Source organism: Condylura cristata, unplaced genomic scaffold (genome assembly GCF_000260355.1).
Source record: "Condylura cristata isolate star-nosed mole 26May11 unplaced genomic scaffold, ConCri1.0 scaffold00004, whole genome shotgun sequence".
Lineage (NCBI taxonomy): Eukaryota > Metazoa > Chordata > Mammalia > Eulipotyphla > Talpidae > Condylura > Condylura cristata.
The window spans coordinates 39,296,199-39,313,539 of NW_004567105.1; positions in this window are offsets into that span (position 1 = coordinate 39,296,199).

A 17,341-nucleotide genomic window follows, 5' to 3' on the forward strand; every position below is an offset into this window, starting at 1 on the left:
TGCTGTAGTGGCTTTAGCTTCTTAGTGTGTGCTTTAATCCGCTGTGCCACCAGGGAGGGCACAGTTAAATGATATTTTGAGAATTTAAGTTGTGGAATATATGACTTTATATTTTTAATCACATATACATGGCTCCCCAGGTTCTACACTTTTAGATCTAAGATTTTGTCTGCTGTAATTATTGTCAACATATGAAAAATCCCTCTAACACGTGGTCTTATGATGAATTTTTTTTTTAGTTTTTATATTCTCTCATTTTTGAAAGATATTTTTACTTGATTTAGAATTTTAGTTTTTTTTTTTTTTTTTTTTTTTTTTATTTCAGCTCCTCCATATCGTGTTTCTTGAACTTCTGGTCTTTACTACAGTTGATAAAATGTTCACCTTTCTTCTATCCTTCCAAAGTAACATCCAACAAATGTATTGTGTTTTCTCCTTCAAGATCTTCTCTTCGTTGTTTTTCAGCCAATTGATAATTGCATATATTAGTTTGATGCTTTCTGTTTATGTTGTATTGTAGTTCACCAAATTTTCTCAACATGAAAATTAATATTTTTCATCAACTTTGAGAAAATTTTGAAAAATTTGAATCTTTATTAGCATACAAATATTCTTCTTTCCTTTTCTCCTCTTCTTTATTTTCCTCTTCTTGTTAAAAACTTTAACATAGTCCAATAGGTTATAGCAATCGTGGATATTTCAAAATATTTTTCTCTGCATTTTAATTTGAATGTGTTTTAATGTTTGTTTTTTGTTTGTTTTAATGTTTGTTTTTTAGATTTATTTATTTATTCATACAGAACTGGGGTACAAGCCAGAGATGCGGAGGGTGAGAGGATTCACCAGAGACTGAGCGGGGAGCAGAACACTCAGATCAAAGAAGTACACTGCTGAGGAGAGCAGCAGGCGGGTCAGGAGAGGTCTGACACGCCATGTGGTCACCTCCGGGGCAGGCAGGGATCGAACTCATGCTGAAGTGGCTTTAGCTTCTTAGTACTGTGCTTTAACCCTCTGCGTCACCAAGGAGGGCCATATTTTAATGTTTTTTACACACAATTTTAGTAAAATAATTTACTATTAAGCTGAGTGAATGCTTCATTTGAAATGTTTTTTTTTTTCATTTCTAGAATTTATTTGTGTCTTTGCACAGTTTGTAAAAATCTCTATTTGTTATATGATTAGGTTAATTTTTCCTGTATGCTTTTAAACATATGTTAATAGCAGGTTTAAGATACTTATGTGTTATTACCACACTTCTAATCAAGTTGAGAGTTTTGTTGTGATTTTATTTATTTATTTTAAAATTGATTTATTTCTGCATACAGAACTGGGTACAGGCCAGTGGTGCGGGGAGTGAAAAGATTCACCCGGGACAGAGTGGGAAGCAGAACAGTAGATTGACAAAGTGAACTGCTGAGGGGAGCAGCGGGCAGATCAGCAGAGGTCTGCTGCACCATGTAGATCACCTCCTGGGCAGGGATCAAACTTGCACTGAATCTGCCATGAGTTGGTTTGGCTTTGTAATGCAGTGCTACAACCCTTTGCGAGACCCACTTTATTATTATTATTATTATTATTATTAAGTTCACATGATCGGTCACTAGTGTTGTTCCACAGCATAATATTACTATAAGGTAAAACACACTTCTCTAAGATCCAATTCCCCACTTGTATAACTCCATTAAGAAATTTCTAGTGAATACAGCAACTCAGGGTAATTCTTATATAATTTATCATTGATTAAGTATAGTTTGTTCCTAGCATAATATTAGATTTTGTTGAGGATGCTGATTAGGTGGTTTTGAAAATGTCAAGCCTGGTTATAACTATTGAATAACGTATTACAATACCAGAAAAACAATACTTAAAACATAATAAATGCAATGTAAGTAACTAATTACCAAAACCATGGGGATTAAAATAACAAAAATGCATTGCTTTACAGTTTTGGAAGTTGGAAATCTGAAAGTTTTTGGTAGACCATGTTCCCTCAGGAAGCTCTAGGGGAAATTTTGTCCTTGTTTATTCTAGTTTTTGGTGGCTTTCTTTTTCTGTTCTATCTTCACACGGTTTTCTCTTATGTCTGTTGTGGTAATTTTACCTATACCTTTGTCTATCATTTTTAGGAATACATGTGATTGCATTTAGGGCCTATCTACATAGGTACAGAATAATTTCTTCCTCTTAAGCTTCCTAATTTAATCACTGTTTGCCACTTAAGATAACATTTATTCTCACCACATAAGGTAATACTTAACAGTTCTTTGTAGGAGCAAACATATCTTTGAGGCCACTATTCAGTTTACTGCAATATGTGAGATATCAGTACAGGAATACAAACCTAAGTATGCATAGTTTAAAAAATTCAAGTCAATGAACAAGCAGACACATAACTTCAACAATCTGTAAGAGTTGAAAAACTATGCAAAAAGAGTAGCAATTCACCTACAAATAGAAGGCTATTAAACTGAAAGATGGTTCAGTTTTAGTATAAATTCTGGAATATGCTTTACATGGAAGGGTGTTTTGAAAACAGATAATGGATGGTAATTTGGATTTAAAAAAAAATTGTGTTCTAGAAGTAATACCTCATAGTATGTTCTTACTGAATGTTAGTGTGTATTTAAAAGAATGGTAAAATACTGAGCAACAGAACACATTGTTAGGATCAAAAACATAACTTAGACAGTTGTATATGAAATTATTTACATGTCCTTTGTCAATCCCAAATTGAACTGTTTTTCCTATTGAGTACAATGACTGAAGTATTTTATTAGTATCATAAATGTAATATTTTAGTAATGCCATTAAAGGCATGGGATACAATGTATTAAGTGTCTTTGAAAGAAATATAAATTATGACCTTATTTTAGAATTGAAAAATCATTTAAGTATTTAGAAATTTGTTTCAAGAGTTTGATTTAACATTATTTCTAAAGTTAAAGCAGAAATTGTCTATTGTCACCATAAGATAAGAAATGACTGTTTTGCTAGCATAAAAATACAATCATCATTATTCATGACTGTTCTATTTACAACTTTTGTTTATTTTCAAGATAATGAAATTTTGCACACACTATTGATTATATGGTGGATATGCCAATAGTAGTTTTACTTTCAGAGTTGTATAGATAGAAGAAAATTTTCAAGAACTAGTTAAGGTATGCTTTCATTATGTTTTACATAATTTAGCTATCACTTTGGATATCCCAGCTACATAGACTATTTACTTCTATCATATTTTTTTTTACATTTTCTCTTCTGTTTCAATAAGAAGTTAATTCAAATGGTATTAAGAACTATGATTTCCCAAGAAATTATGTGAACTTTAAAATCTAAGAATAAAGGAACTGAGGGAATTCATTTTCTAAACCAATGCAAGACAACCACTTGCTCTTGTATAAAATGACATTTATTTAGCATTATGAGTTTTTGTTGTTGTTGTTGTGAGAAAACATGGCTCCCCATTTAAAGTGAAAACTTTATTGTAGAGAAAATTCAGCTCTCTTTAAAACACATTAAAGTTAATTTGTTTGCAATTGTCTTACAATTTAAAAGTTATGCTATTCCACTGAACTTCTTTCAAGCATCAACATTCATAAAATTATCTAATCATTGTTATAGTAAAGTTTGCATGATTCTCTAACATTCCTAATACAACCTATACCATATTATTTTTCAAAAAGATTTATTTTTATTTATGTATGCATATAAGAGCTGGGTTTAAGGTCATAGGTGCAGGGGATGAGAGGATTCACCAAAGACAGAGTGGGGAGCAGAACATGTGGATTGACTGAAATACACTGCTGCAGAGAGCAGTAGGTGAGAAAAGAGAGTTATGTTATGCCTTGGGAGTTTGCTTGCTGGTTGGCCATCAAATTCATGCTGTAATAGTTAATGATAGTTTGATATTGCTGAGATTTAACCATTTGTGCCACTAGGGAGACCCCCATATGCTTGATAAAAGAAATATTCAAAACTCATTCTATGAAATATGTATAGCTTATTTATAGAACAAAATAAATGGATAGAGTATGTTAAATAATATGGAAGTAGTTGACTAGGATTGCTTCTTTTAAGAAACATCATGAAAAATAATGTTAAGTACATAGAAGAGTAAGAGATTTAACACAAAACTTACTAGGTATAACTACATAACTTCTTCTTTTTATGAAGCCATTCTGATGTGGCATTTGAAAATGAATGCAACATTAGGCATTAATAAAGAATGTTTATTGGTAATTATTTTATGGCTATATAAGAACATTTTCTTTTTTGCATAGATATGCACTGAGTAATTTAAAATTAAACTATATGATGCATGTAGCTTCCCTTAAAATGTTCTGGCAATACCGAAAAATGGAGTCTCAGTAATTCAGTCAAAGTGTGTGTTTTACTATTGAACTACAATTATAAATGTCAAATCAGCATCACTGTTTAAGCAAATGTTCTCTTATAATAAGGGGTGTGTCTTTTTACAAATGGTAATATCATTATATAACACTGTAGGTTTCAGGTATACTTTCTCACTTGAGCAATTGTATTCTTCACACTGTAACTGAAGGTTGAAACCAAAGAGTATTACAGGTGGTGTTCCCTGTGGGAGGAGCTGCTGTGAGGATAGATAGCCCCAGGGGAAAAAAAGTGAACAAAGTACACTGTTAATAAGACATATAGGGGACTGCAGAAGAAGCCCCTGGGATTCAGTGTTGGGGATTCAATGTTCAGGATTCAGCTTTCAGGATTTTAGCATTATCAGATCTCCAGCTACTCTAGGATCTGCAATTTCTTGCCCCAATATGTCAATCTTCCAGAAGATTGTTGCATGCCTCTTAAGAATGTCGAGTGGCTTCTGACCTCAGAGAAGTTTGCAAGTAACTGAGGGACTGAAACTGTTTACAGATTTGCTGCTGTTATGTGTGTGTGTAATGAATAAAAACTTAGAAAGAAGAAATCAAATTACTAGGATTTATAGATGACATGATAACTAAATCAAAAAACCTAATTACTCCACTAAAAATTGTGAGAAGCAATAAACAACTAGCAATGAATAAGCTACAAAATCAATAAACAAAAATCAGTTGTGTTCCTATATTCAAACAATAAATTAGAGCACCGTCCCATTCTTATGTCAGTATAATTCAAGTAGGATAGGAAGTTGATAACTGCTGTATTTTCTTTCTTGTCCTTTCTCCTTCCCTCTCTCTCCCATCCTTTTTCTTTTTTCCTCTCTTTTCCATACTTCATTAAACCTCTGACTTTCTATTGTATCCAAATTATATAAAAGATCCATGAACTGAAATTGTTTTTCTTTCTTTCTTTCTTTCTTTCTTTTTTCATTTTCTAATACATAGCCCTAAATATTAACCAAGACTAAACTACCGAAGTAAGGTAGAAGCCCAGTTATTCTTGTAAGTTTTTTTTTTCCTAAGCTCATTTCACCATAGCTTCTTTCAAAGCCTAATTGAATATTCTTTATCCCAAATGGAAGTACCACCCAAACACATTTTACCACATGTTGATTTATATATATTGAATTAAGTGTAAGTCTGTGAGTGTACTTAAAAATCAATATTGAAGACTCAAATTCATCCATAGCATCCAGATAGTCCTGGAAAATTGCCTGAATTTTAAGCCACAAAATGAAAATTGTACAGAGTAAATATGGAAAGCACTTTATATTTCAAAGGTTTTTAATGTGAACGTCTGGGAAGCTGTTGGGTTAATGTAATTATTTAATATTGTCTATGTGTTGAAAAAATTAAGAGGATTGTTAAAAATTCTCCATTTTCAATATAATATTTTGGCAACTGGGTGTTTTAGCATTACCACAAACTTCAGTTTATTCTTTTGAAGTAGCTTAGTTGATCAGCAATCTTTTGTTTTTTTGCTGCTGACACTTCTCAAAGCCAAGCCAACTGGTCCTTGGCCCTTTATTTTGTGTTGCTTATGTGAAACCAGGTTGAGGAATATACCTTTAATGGCTGACTTCCATTTACACACATCATCTAAATGGGAAAAGAAAGGCCATCAGAAGAAATAAATACAGTTTACTTTTACTCTATGTGATACCAATAACAAGGCCTTAGTAAACTTGAAAGAGTACTTGGCACTGTTTTTACCTAGCCATAGAATATCAGTCTTGTAGAAAGGACATGCTCAGTAACCAGTAATAAGTAGTCTAAAGAAGAAAATATGTATAAATTAAGCAATTTGGGGGAAATGGTAATTAAGTTATTTGGTTTAAGGAGGCATAAACATATTAAATAATAGCATCCAGTTACCATATATTCATTCTTTTTTCCTTTTAATGAATGAATAGCTCCTTCTATGAAACTGTGCTTTCCCATACAGAGCTCTGCCCCTGTGCAAGTCTTTTCCTCAAACAAAACCTATAACAATGGAATTTTCACTGAGTACATGTTGTTCTGGGTGCTTTTTTGTCATGTTCTGTTCATGAGTCTTTTTTGGAGTTGTTGCTTTCAAAAGTCATATTTCAGAACAAGCCAGAGCTTATAAAGCATAGCTAGCTGGGAGGAGCAAGAAAGTAACAGAGATAAAGAGGCAAGTGAACAGTGGGACCTCAAAAGAAAGCCTTCTTTTAACAATAACTTTCCTTTGTATTTTTCCTTGTTCATTAAAAAGTATCTCTCTCTTCTACCACCAGAAGGTGATTTTGAATGCCAGTTCTTCCTTTCCCATTGTTTATGAAACAATAAAATTCTTGACTAGCTTTACCAAACCTGGCCATTATGTTGACATTTACCCACCAACAAGCAGATAATCTCAAGGTTTGTGAATCTATGTTTTACCGAGTTCCAATTCTATAGTGAATGGCAATTTTACTAATATTTTTCCCCAATCTATTACCAAAACTTAACCCATGTTTTAATGATAATATAAATTATCATCTACATTGTCATAATATCAACTATCGTTGTTAAATATCTATTATGCCCTAGATATTATATAGATAGATATAGATACCTCATAATACCCTGCGATATAGAATTTATCATAGCATTTATGATTAAATAAAACTGAAATTTAGTAAGGTTAAGTAAAATTCACATGCAGAGTTAACCAATTTCAAAATAATTACATGTCTTCAAAATTTATCTTTGAAAAGTTTAACATTCAATATTTAGTATTTAGTACTCAGTACTAAAATAAATGGATGTAGACAGGAGGAAAATTCATATTTAATACATTAGTGTAAATGAAACATGAGAATTATGTGTAGAATCTTCCTACTCAATTGTCAAATACCTTGTCAAAGTTGACTTTATGTAGTATTGTTAATGGGAAATCAATATTCTAACGTTGCTTAGACATTTCATAATTGAAGGGACAGGGTAAAAATCAGGAAAATAATTATATTTGAGAATAAAGAAAGAACCAATTGGATCCCCCCCAAATTTCATGAGAAATGAGTTAATCTAGCTCAAGGATAAAGAAAAGCAGTAATATTGCTTTCATAGACTTTTCAGAAGGGATGTTTGGGCATCAAGGTTTTCAAAGATTCACAACAAATCCATCCCTCCCTCCTGTTGGACGTCTGTTCCTATATCCAGATCATACGATCAAAATCTAGAGTTAGTCACAGGTAACAGAATTAGCTTACAAAGGGCTTCCTGGATGCTGGTAGCCAGGGTGGGGTATGAACATAATGTGCTCTATTAGGCTTCCTCTGCAGTATCCAGGGTATTGCTGCTTAGGAGTACATGATTCTAAGAGAGAAAATCTAGCACAGAAAAACAGGCAGACAAAAATATCTTAGTTTAAATTGAGATCTCAAGGAAAAAATGACACCACAAGGATTGGGCAGTTCTGCAGAACCCAAATACAAAGATATCTTCTAATTTTTGTGGCTTCATTATAAAGCCATTTCAATCCATTTGGAATTGTGACATATTAAATATTTGACAAGGGGGACAAAGAGAGAAGTGAACAGAACATTTATTTAAAGTAATTAAAGAACAACTTCCCAAAACTGGAGAAGGAAATCTAAATGAACACCTAGTTTTCCTCTATGTGTTTAGACTTATACCAAGACACATAATTGTGAACCTACCAATATTTCAAGACAAAGAAAGAATATAGATGGTGGCTAAGGAGAAAAGCAGGTGTCATATAATGGAACCTCAAAAAGACTTCAATATAATACTCCAGAGAAAATCCTACAGGCATGGAGAGAACAGAATTATGTATTCACAACACTCAATGAGAAATTTGCCAACCAAGAGTACTACTCACACACACACACACATACACACACACATACATATATTATCTATGAATTTTATATATATATATATATATATATATATATATATATACATAATTTATGCATACAATAACTCTGGTACAAGCCAGAGGTGTGGGAATTGAAAGGATTCAATAGAACAACAGAGACAGAAAGGGGAGACAAACAGGTGGATCCACTGAAATACACTGCTGAAGAGCAGCAGGTAAGACAGGAAAGATTGGTGATGCCATGAGGGTCATCTCCTTGTCCAGGGATTAAACTCATGCTTCAGTGACTGCTGATAATTTCATAGTGCTGTGCTTTAACCCCTTGTGCCACCAGGGAGGGCCAAGGGTATTATATATCAGACTCCCTGTCAGACTCTAGTGGGGTTAGGTCTTCTCAGAGAAATAGAAAATGAAGTATTTTGCCAACACTAACCTCTAAAAAGATGAGTCTAGTAAGAATGTGTGTTTTATATATATAAACAATGGAATACTACTCAATAATAAATGCATGTGACCACAGAAACATGGGTAGGACAGGACGGGATAATATCAAGCAAAATAAGTTGCAATGAGAATGCAATTTCTGGATTGTGTTATTTATATTTGGAATAGAAAGAAAACAGAAAAAGGGTCAGGTAAAGCCAAACTCCATAACTAATCCTTGAATATAGACTATAAAAGTGAGACATTCAGAGGCAGAGGGGAAGAAGGAAGGGGAAGTTCAAAGTGAGGAGGAAGCACAATGGTTGACGGTTCTGTTACATCTACCTTTTTATGTATGGATATAAACATCCTCATCAAATATTTAGAAAACCCAATCTAACAAATAAAGTAGTTATACATCATGGCCAAGTGGGTTTGTTCCAGGGACACAGAGATGGTTCAACATCTAAACATCAATTAATGTAATTCATCAAATTAACAAAAGGAAAGATGAAAATCATAGGGCTAAATCAGTATGCCTATAAAACATTTGATATCATTCAGCATCAATTTAAAATGGGTTCGAAGGACAATTACTCACCATAAAAAGTCTACATATGTCAAGCTCCCAACATCATTTTCAATGGTGAAAACTGAAAGCTTTCCCTCTGTAACCAGGAAAAAGACAAAGATGTGCCCTTTCATCACAGCTATTCAACATAGAATTGGAAGTCCTAGATAGAAGAACCATGCAAAAGAAAGATGTATAAGGATTATAAACTGGGGAAGAAAAACTAAAACTCATTATTTTTAAAGGGCATGATTATATACAAGGGAAAACCAAAAGAATCCACTTTTTTTTAGATTTATTAATTTAGGCATACAAGAACTGGGATATAGGCCAAAGATGTGGGGGTGATAGCATTCAGAATGGGGAGCAGAACAGGCAGATGCACTGAAATACATTGCTGAGCTGAACAGTGGGCATGTCTGGAGAGGTCTGCAATGCAATGCTGCTCTGGCCAGGGATCAAACACATGCTTCACTGGCTGCAGATAGCTTTATAGTGCTGCATTTTAACCCACTGGGCCATCAGGGAGGGTCCTCCTCTAAAACTTCGATTTAATTAGTAAGTCAATTCAGTAAAGTGGCAGGGAAACAATCCCAGTCTCTATTGCTATAAAATGAGGAAAATAAATAGATGTAAACTTAACAAACTAAGTGAAATATGTATACAATGAAAGATACAAGACTTATTAAATGAAATATAGAAAACTCTAAGAAATGGGAAGTATCTCCTGTTCATGAATTGGAAGAACAAGCATTGTTAAAATGTTTTGCTATCCAAAGCAATATGCAAATTCAAAGCAACCGTATCAATGCTGCAGTGACATCCACCAAATAAATAGATTAAACAATATTGAAATTAACATGCAATTCCAAAATGCCTCTAATAGCAAAAAAAAAAAAAGAAAAGAAAGAAAGAAAGAAAAAAGAGGAAGAATTACAGTATCATATTCCCAGACTTCAAATTATATTAAAAAGTTACAGTAATTGAAGCAAATGGTACTGGAAAAAAAAAAAAAAAACACACAAATCTATGGAATAAAGTTGACAACCCAGAAATAAGCCCTCCCATCTAAAGACAGTTAACCTATGACAAAGGAGAAAGATGATAGTGTGGAGAAATGAGAATATCTTTCATAAATTGTATTGGGAAAACAGGATAGACACATTAAAAATAATGAAACTAGATCACCATCTCACAACTTACACAAAAATTAACTCAGATGAACAATTTGGATATAAGTAAAATTAAGATTGAATGTAAGATACCATCCAAAATGTACACATAAACACAGCTCAACAATAACAATTTAAGAAAAAAAAAAAAAAAGACCAGAAGAGCTAAGTAAACACTTCTCCAAAATGATATTGAAATGTCCAATTGGCACATGAAATAGATGCCATTGCTTATCACCAAGGAATTGCAAAAAAAAAAAAAAAAAAAAAAGGAAAAGAAAAGAAAAGAAAGAACAGCTCATACCTGGAGAATAGCCCACCCCCAGAATTCCTAAAATAATAAATTTTGGCAAGGACATGGAGAAAATGAAACTTCCTTGACCTTTGGTAGGGATGTAGACTTGTCACCCTTCAGGGAAAGCAGTATGGAGATTTCTTCAAATATTAAAAATGGATGGAACCATATGACCCAACAATTCCATTTCTATGTATATAAAGAACTCAAAAACAATAATTACAAAGGATATATGTACTCCTACTTTCATTATAGCCCTACTTAAAAATATCTAAATCATGGAAATAGCCTAAGTGCTCAAGAACAAAGGATTACAGCATAAAAACATGATTATATATATCCACATTTTTTCCTAAAGTACACATACACATGCACACAAACACAAACACACACAATATTCAGCTATAAAAATGGCTGAACTCTTGCCAATAGTGACAGCATAAATGAAGCTGGAGATATAAATTGCTGAGCAATATAAATTAGAAAAAAGACAAATATTGAAGGATCTCATTTTTTAAAAAAGATTTATTCATTTATGTATACAGAAGCCTTGTACTGCCAGAGATACAGGGGCAGCAAAAGGATTTACCAGAGACAGAGTGGGGAGAAGAACAGGCAGATCGACAAAACATACTACCGAGGAGAGCAGCAGGCAAGTAGGAGAGGTCTGCTGCGCCACGTGGGTCACCTGTGGAGTGAGGATCTCTCACTGAAGCCACCACTGTTCAGCTTAGCTCCGCAGTGCAGTGTTCCAACCTGCTGCACCACCAGAGAGGCCCTGATGGCCTCATTTTTATATGGAATATACAGAAATGTAGCAAAGGGTCAAATACAAACTAATAATTAACTCTAAATACCTGCCTGCAATATTGAGCACAAAACTTATATTTTTGAATTTGTGGTGTGGCAATGGGCTCATTGAAACATGGTGGAATATTGTGGTACTGGGGATGTGCTAGGTGTGAAAAAATAGATTTGTAGAGGTTTCATTAAACTTGTCACTCCCCAAGCACATACAATAATCTAAGCCTTCCTTAGTATGATATTATTATTTTATTTAAGATAATAATAATAATAATAATAGGTTGTCATTGTATGGATTTTAGGCAACTATCAACCAGGGATGAGAGTAGCAATTTGGAAGATAATCAGCTTCTAGAAGAGATTGGTCTTCTTGTGCAATGTCCCTCTAAGATCCCTCTAAAGTCAAAGTCTACTAATGTGACAATCAACAAAAGAAACATGTTTGAGGGTCAACATCCATACACTGGCACAGTACACATGGGGAATCAAAGAAGGCATACTTTTAGTATGGAAGATCTTTAATTGGTGTGGAGAGAAAGAAGGATTTCAAGGATAAATTCCTCATGGAAACTGCAAATTACTCACCACCAAGTGGTTAAGTGCTTATCCCTACAGGCTCAGTCCAAAAAGTTGTCACAAGTTTAAGACATTTCTGGTGGGGAGGCCAGGAAGGACAAGGCAGGTCCATGAAAGCTGGGACAGGAGTAGAGACCCACATTTCAAAATGTACCAGAACCTTCAGTGCTGACATAGGAGGGTTGTTGAGGTCGTGACTGGAACACTGGTCAGCCTGGGCCGGAAAGCTGGCCTGCCATATAGACCATGCTATCCTTCCATGGGAAAGTGAAACAGTGTGAGAAAAGATCAATTTGATTGGGCAGAAACTTGGCAGTTAATGTGTGATGGAAGAGTGCTGAATACTCAGAAATAAGAAAATCAATAATTGCTTTGCAGTTCTGCCTAGCTTGTATTTTTGTAACTTTGTTGTTTCTGCTAATAAAAAGTTCTGTGGTGTGTTGAGCAGGGCAGAGCAAGATCTAAGACTTTCTCTTCCCAGCCTGGAGACTCATGCCCTTGTCCTTTTTTTTTTTTTTTTAGATTTATTTATTTGTGCATACAGAACTCGGGTACAGGCCAGAGGCTCAAGGGTGGCGAGAGGCTTCACCAGAGACAGAGTGGGGAGCAGAACAGGCAGATCAACGAAGTACACTGCTGAGGGGAGCAGAGGGCGGGTCAGGGGAGGTCTCTGCCGCACCATGTGGTCACCTCTGGGGCAGGCGGGGATCGAACTCATGAGGAAGTGGCCTTAGCTTCTCAGTGCAGTGCTTTAACCCATTGCGCAACCAGGGAGGGCCGCCCTTGTCCTTTTGACACAGCTACCATTGACATATTTTATACTATATCATGAGATCAAGAAAAATGTTTTCATTTTCTCTATCTGCCAAGCAGCAGGAAACACCTCACCATGTGTGTCTCACCCATGTTTCTCTTTTGCAAGTGTCTCCCCTTCACTACATTATTCCATATCAATTTATTATATATCTAACTTGACAATTACAACGTCATGCTGGGAATTGTAGTCCAAGATGATTGGGTATACAGGGACAGGGATAATGGTGGGCATTCTCTGTATTCAGTGTTGTGGCCCCTTTCATGTCATGACACAATGAGTGAAAATGGATGATTGGGGCACAGGTAAAGGCATCCCTAACACATCTGGTTCAGTATTGCAGGTCTCCTTTATTTATTTATGCTTAGCAGTGCATTTGCTGCCATTTTAGTCTTCTAATTTGACTTACTTGCCAAATTATCTGTCACTTCACTGCTATGAGGACTTCAAAAGCAAAACCTATGTTATTTTTGAAATATGCAAACTTCTAACTACAGTCTATGCTATATAGTTGACACAAAATTTATACTCTTTATAAGAATGAAGTATAATAGAAAGTTGATGATGTTTAATAAATGTTCTTTGTGGTTTACTTGATACCACAGTGTCACTTTGTTATCCTTGTATTATTTCCCCTCTTGTTTGTCTCTTCTCCTAAATGTGAACATGAGGGTCTTACAATAATGTCGGTATTTGAGGTGTTCACTACACTCTTTTAAATCCTGATGAATGTCTCCATAACACCCTGGGGAGTAGAACAGGCAAATTCATGAAGTACACTGCTGAGGGGAGCAGCAGGAGGGTCAGGAGAGGTCTTCTGTGCCATGGGGGTCACCTCTGGGGCAGGCGGGGAACAGAAAACTGTTTAAGTGGTTTTAGCTTTTCAGTGCTGTGCTTTAACCTGCAGTGCCACCAGGGAGGGCCCTGATTCTGTAATTTATTTATTTATTTATTTATTTATTTATTTATTTATTTATTTATTTATTTATTTATTTATTTATTTATTTATTTGTTCGTTCGTTCGTTCGTTCGTTCGTTCGTTCGTTCATTCATTCATTCATTCATTCATTCATCCATTCATTATGATTTATTTATCTATACTTACAGAACCGGGACAGGCCAGAGGTGTGGTGGATAAGAGGCTTCACCAGAGACAGAGAAGGGAGTAGAACAGGCAGATTTACAAAGTACACTGCTGAGGATAGCAGCAGGCAGGTCAGAAGAGGTTTGCCACGACATATGGACATATGGATTGCTCTGGGTTTGGGGATCAAACTTGTGCTGCAGTGGCTTCAGAGAGCTTCATAAAGCAGTGATTTAACCCATTGTACAACTAGGGAGAGCCCTGATTCTGTATTCTTAATTAAACTCAACTACCATTACCTCAATCACTGTCTAATTTAAAATCAACGTCTCATTGATGTATTTCTTTTCAAACAGTTTCCCTTCTATTTCTTCTTATTGCTACTTCTACATCAAAAGAGCCCCGAGTCTTGTTGGAAGGATGATGATTAACAAAAGATCTGACTCTAGAACCTCATGGAAAATTATGCCTATGCTCCATGCACTGCTTCATTGGTGCCTTTATTCCAAACTTATTTGGCTGAAAACCAGTATGACTGCAGAATCCCTTGCCTCAACTCCAGTTAGAAAATGTTGATTGATGTCTGAGGGTCATCTCAGCCTGAGCTGTCTTGCATCCCAGAATCTTGCTTGTAGATGTGTATAGATAGTATCTCACACAAATATTTGGCCATGTGGCACCCAGTTCTGTGTTTTTGTATTCTTCATATCTTCAGAAACACTCCCAAAACTCATTCTTCAACTGGAATGATTGGGATAGATAGAAACTTTAAAAAATTTCCTGGTTAATCTTTAAAAAATTAACAACTGGGGGACATTTTATCTCATTGCACTTTGCCATAATACTAGATGTAAAACAGAAAATAGTTTGAAAAACAAGCAGGTGGGGGGAAGAGAGACATTTGCTTGTCTCTTATCAGAGTTTTGAGTAGAGATCAGATTTAAAGATTTATTTACTTATGCATACCAGAACTTGGGTACAGGCCAAATGTGTAGGGATGAGAAGGGAGCAGCGGGCTAGACAGGAGAGGTCTGCAATACCATGTGGGTCACCTCCCTGGCCAGGGATCAAACTCATGCTGCAGTGGTTATGAACAGCTCATTATGCTGTGCTTCAACACTTTACACCAATAAGGCCCTCACCCATTTTATTTTGTGTGTGTGAGTCTCCTCAATCACAAAGTGATTGGAAAGTTTGGGTTGTATTCTAACAGATTAGGAAATTCCATGAAAGATGGATGAGGTGAATGATAATGCTACTTTTATACTATCTTACAATAAGTAATAAGAAAATTGAATGCTGTTAAAAAAAGGAAAATTATAGGAACATAAAAAATGTATAAGCAAATTACTTAAAAATTAAGGATATTCTGTACAAATGCATTTCTGTTAACATGGACAATAGATGAGTAGTGATTTGAAATCTCTTTATACATATATTTTTAATACATGAATTTGTATTAAATGTGCTTTGTAATTAAGAAGCAAATTCTGGGCCCTCTCTGGTGGCACAGCGGGTTAAAGCACAGCACTGAGAATCTAAAGCCACTTCCGCATGAGTTCAATTCCTACCTGCCTGCCCTGGAGGTGACCACATGGCGAGGCAGACCTCTCCTGACCCACCCACTGCTCCCCTCAGCAGTATACTTCGTCCATCTGCCTGTTCTGTTCTCCACTCTGTTTCTGGTGAAGCTTCTCACCACTCCTGAGCTGTTGGGGACCGAGGCCGGCATCTCGCGTCTGTCAGCAGCCATAAAAAGGTGAAATGGAGTCTGGATAGAGAAAAACATCCGGGTTGCAAAAGGCATGTGGGAAGAACTCCCTGCCCCCACCTTTTCCTTTTCCTCTTTCTTTTCTCGCCCACTTTCGCCACTCGCGAGACCAACTACTACCAAAACATTGCTGCACTCTCGCCCACTTTCGCCCCTCGCGAGACCAACTGCTACCAAAACATTGCTGCACGTCTATTGTCCATTGGCCTTCTCCCTTCCCAACTTCTGCATCCCCCACCTCTTGTATATTATATAAACTGAGATAAAAACCCAATAAAGAGCTCTTTCTTTGTTCTGCTACACGTGTGGAACTGATTCTTTTGTTCGCCGGACCTGAGGCCCCAACTCCCCGGCCTTGCTGGTCAAGGTCCCCCGCACTGAGCCTCTGGCCTGTACCCCAGTTCTGTATGCACAAATAAATAAATCTTAAAAAAAAAAAAAATCAAATTCTGTTCAGTGATGGAATTGAAGGTTTCAGCTTAGTCCCCTAGAACTTATATAGCAAAAAATAAGAACATCACTCAGAGCAAACCTCTTTACATAAGGAAAACAAGGTCTACTGACAATTTTATGCTTTTTTTGATCTTTGATTAACTTTTAAAAAAAATTATGTATTTATGCATACAGATCTGGGGTACAAGTCAGAGGTGCAAGGGCCATGAAAGGATTCACCAGAGAGAGAGTGGGAAGCAGAATAAGCAGATTGATGAAGTACACTGTTGAGGGGAGCAGTGCTCAGATCAGGAGAGGTCATCCACGCCATGTGGATCACCTATGGGGCTGGGGATTGAACTCATGCTGAAGTGGCTTTAGCTTCTTAGAGCTGTACTTTAACCCACTGAGCCACCAGGAAGGTCCCTGATTACTCTTTTTAAATAATATATTTCTATGTTTTTTATGAAGAAGATTTTGAAAAATTCATTTTTAGATGTTATTAGAGGTAACCTGTCACTTTTGATTGATCAGATCACTAGGATTAGTTTTCTTTCTTTTATTGTAAACTAATGAACTGTAAGGAAATAACAAATATGACATTAAGCTGCTTTCAAATTGACTTCTAATACTTGTTAACATACATATTGTAATACTCTCTTGCCAATATGTTAGTGTATATTTTATGAACTGAATAAATGTCCTACAATTTCTAATTCCATGCATGCTGTTTTTATAGAAACAATATGCATGATTTTTATTATATCCATTCAGATTTAGGTATTAATTAATGATATTACGGATGGCAGGAATGTATTCATGCCTGAATATACTAGTCATTAATTTCAACAACTATGAGGAGGTAGACTGCATAAAAAACACTTGGGGAAAATTCAGATTAGAGTTTCATAGGGAACGGTTAATGCACTGGAAATTTTTAGTACATGTTAAACTCCTCACCAATGAGAAAATTAAATATATTTTGCAACATCAACATTAGTTGAGTTTTAATTTTTTTTAAGATTTATTTATTTATTCATACAGAATTGGGGTACAGGCCAGAGGCTCAGGGGTGGTGAGAGGCTTCACCAGAGACAGAGTGGGGAGCAGAACAGGCAGATCCACGAAGTACACTGCTGAGGG